Raw genomic sequence first — 4,140 nt, forward strand, 5'->3', positions numbered from 1 at the left:
CCAATCATTTAAGCTACCACCTGCTGTGTCCAAGGGTCTATGTTGGCAGGAAGCTGGAGTCTGGAGCTGGAGCTGGGAATTGAACCCAAGTACTCCAAAATGTGAATGGGTGCTTAACCACTAAGTGAATCTCCACCTGCAAGTTCACATATTTTTACTGGGCTTAAAGTGAAACTCAGTTCAGCATATGGTGCCTTTCACCAGCTAAGGCATCCTCTGTGTAGCCTGAAAGAGCAGCTTAACAATCACAAAGTAGTTGGGGTCACATAAGCAGGGATCTAAGTCACGTCTTCTATTTGCATAGAGCTCAGTATTCCTGAGGGAAAAATGTAAATGTGTCCTCAATAGAAGTTAAACAAGGACATCTGATAGACCTTGGAATGGGAGTGTCTTGGGATGACACAGCACAGTCCTCTGCCCTACAAACAGCCGAATAAACAAGCAATGTGTGTCAGGAAAGACCAAACTCAGCAGGGTAGTATGAGTGAACTGCTCTTTGTGAGACTACTTGAGGTTCTAAAATCCACTATCAGCCCAACTCCACTTACCACCACCACTGTTGCCATTAAGCATACAAGAACGTTTTGGAAGATTATGCTACAGTAGAAATAAAAGGACTTGCCTGTTTGACCCTACTCAGAGGTAACAGAGCTTACTCCAAAGCAATGAAGTGACAGGTACTTTCTCTAACCAGGCAACAGATTCACAAGTTGTAGGAGCCAGTATGGAGCAGGGATGGCAGAAATAGGAGCTGAAGGGAGACAGCATCAGGTAGGAGATCCAGGTGCCTGGGTTGACCAGACTGAGGCCTCAGATGCTTTGATCAGGAGTCTAACAATGTTTCCCACTGTCGCACTATCCCTAGCAACCACAGTTTTAATTTACTGCTTCTCAATGTTCATTACTCTAAATAGTAGAGTATTTACTCCACTGTTTTCCCAGGCCATCAGCAGGGAGCTGTGTCAGAAATGGAGCAGCCGGGACTCGAACCTGCGCCCATGTGGGATGCTGGCACTACAGGCAGAGGCTTTACCCACTAAGCCACAGCACTGACCCCAGACACTGCAAGCCTTTAAAACTCACCTTGTTTCTGTCAGAGCACAGGCTAAAATCCACCTGTGTGGATGTAGAGCCTCGTCGCCTCCCTTTCCAGCTGTGTTGCTTTGGGGAAGTTGTATCACATTCCTGAGCCTGAATTTCTCACCTGTAAAAATCAGAGTTCTATTACCTACCCTCACAGGTGCCCTGAGCAGCTAAAGTCAATGCATACAACTGAAGCTCTCATAACACAAACCTGGAGCATAAAATGCACTCCATAAATACCTGGTTTCACTATAATGGTTAGGTCCATCACAGGGCATCTGATACTTCTTTTTGTCCTAGGGACATAATGACACAAATATAAAGAAGCAAACAGCAACTCAGGAAGCCGAGCAACTGCGTGATGGAAGAAAAACCACCTAAGGCATGGCATTGTTATAGCAACATTTTTTGAGGTACAATTTACAAAAAACAAAATTCATTGATTTTTACATAAACAGGCAGAGGAGTTTTAACTGATATCCGAATATGTGATGGCAATCAAGGTAGAGAACAATGTCATCATGCCAACCAGTTCTCCACTGTCCCTGAACAGCCACACCCCCCCTCCCCATCAGAGCCCGAGGTGATCCCAGATCTGTCTTTTATCACTGCAGGTCTTGCCTCTTCCAGAACATCATTAAAATGAAACTGTACTTCATTTATTCTTTGGTTCAGTGTGTTTTGCTCAGAATAACATTTTCTGCAGTCACCTTGCTACATGGACCAGGGTGTATTCCTTTAAAATGCATAGTACTGTTCTACTATAGGAATGAACTATAAATCATTTATTCAACTATTGGGAATCATTTAGGTCATTTTTATGATTCACAGACTGACAGATAGAAAGTGGGAGAGATGGCGTTCCCCTCCACTGAGTCATCCCCCAAATGCCTACTACAGCCAACACTGGGAGCTGGGAACTCAGTCTAAGTCTCCCAAGTGAGTAGCAGGGACCCAATTAGTTGAGGCATCAGAATTGGTTCCTAGAGTCCACATTAAGAGGATACTGGAGCCAGGAACCAGTGCTGGGTTTTAAACCCAGGTGCTCTTCAATGCTAGGCCAAATGTCCACACCCCCATCTAAGAAATCCATGTTCAACCCAGTATCATAAAAATGTTCTGTGTTCTCTTTTAAAAGGTTTATAGTTTGAGCTTTCACACTGAGATTTCTGATTTCTAGATGTTTATACTGTGCTGCAATGGTTGAGATTTTTAAGCATCATTTTCATTTTTCCCAACAACATTTTTGAATGTGAGAAAAAAATCTATATTTAATTACCTAGTGCATTTACCAAGAATACAATTGGCCATGTATGTGCGAGTCCATTTCTGTATTGTTTCTCATGCCTATCATAATGCCACTGCTATTGTCTTTGTTACTGAAATTTCATAATCTCATTTGCTTTCAAAGAAAGTTAAGTCCTCCCAGTTTGTTCTTTTTTTATACACAAAATTGTATTATATTTTTCATTTACATTTCCTTTTTAAAAATATTTATTTATTTCTTTAAAAGGCAGAACAACAGAGAGAGTGGGGAGAGACAGAGAAAGAGAGAGGCAGAGGGAGAGCTCTTCCAGCTGCCTGTTCCATCCTCAGATGGCCACAACAGCAAGGTCAGGAGCAAGCTGACCAGAGCCAGGAACTCTCGAGTCTCCCATGTGGGTGCAGGGCCCCAAGCACTTGGGCCATCATTCTCTACCTTCCCAGGTGCATTAGCAGAGAGCTGGAATGGTAGAGGAGCAGTCAATACCCGAATCTTCACTCAGATAGGTGATGCAGAGTTGCAGGGAGTTGCTTAACCCACTGCACCACAACGCCAGCCCCTAAATTTCCTTTGACAGATGAAAATGAACTTTTCAGTTTCTAACCTAAACTGAAAATAAACTCTTAGTGAGATTTTGAATGTAATTACATTCAATCTATAATTTAATTTAGGAGAAATGGACATCTTAAAATGATGGAGACTTCCAATACACATACTTGGTGTATTTTCAAAATTTATTTGATTCATCCTATTTTTCTCAGCAACACTTTGTAGCTTCCACTATACAGGTCTTTCTTGTGCAGGATTTCTCTAAGTTTGTCTCTAAGTTCTTCATTTTTTGATGCTAGCTTAACTTGCACATGTAAAAAAATAATATTCTAACAGCTCACTGCTAGTGTTGAGATACTTTTGTGAATATTAACAATTTGTTAGATTGCCTCAAGAAATTCACTTTTCAGTTCTTTTAGTTTTTGTAGATTTCTTGGTGTTTTCTTTTTAAAAAATATTTATTTATTTATTCATTCATTTATTTGAAGGCAGATTTAAGAGAGAAAGGGAGAGGTATAGAGAGATCTTCCATCCTCTGGTTCGCTCCCCAAATGGCTGCAGAAGCCAGGAGCTTGGAACTCCATTTGGGTCTCCCACATGAGTGCAAGGGCCTGAGCATGTGGTCCATCTTCCAAATGCTTTTCCAAGTGTGTTAGCAGGTAGCTAGATAAGAAGTAGAGTAGCTGGGACTTGAACCTGTGCTAATATGGGATGCCAGAATCACAGGTAGCTGCATAATCCATGGCCCGACTATGGCAGCCCCAGCCTTAATGGCCTCTAATACTCAACACAGATGCTCTTTGACTTCCAATGGGGTTACATCCCAATAAGTCCATCCAAATTGAAAATATCGTGGATCAAAAATAATTTACTGCAGTTGGCCTCTGAACTCCCTGGCTTAGCAACACAGTACACTGTAGAGCACCGGTTGTATTCTCTGATGAAACAACAGAGTACCGCCACCCAGCATCACCAGAAAACAGTGCACCACATACTGCTAGCCTGGGAAAAGATGCAAAATGAAAATTTGAAGATTTCTACAGGAAGCATATCAGTTTTCACTATTCTAATATTGAAAAATCACAATTTGAGTTATCATAAGTCAAGCCTTGTCTGGCCTTCATTTTCAACATTTATGGCAGTATTTCATTTCCTGTAGTAGTCTTGAGGTACTGGGTATGAATATCAGTATAAAAAATGCATGAAAGTGGTAAGGACAGATATCAGCATCTCTCCTAATCTTA

Source organism: Oryctolagus cuniculus, unplaced genomic scaffold, assembly GCF_051225735.1.
Source record: "Oryctolagus cuniculus isolate XC-2025 breed Fujian yellow rabbit unplaced genomic scaffold, ASM5122573v1 ptg000092l, whole genome shotgun sequence".
Taxonomy (NCBI): domain Eukaryota; kingdom Metazoa; phylum Chordata; class Mammalia; order Lagomorpha; family Leporidae; genus Oryctolagus; species Oryctolagus cuniculus.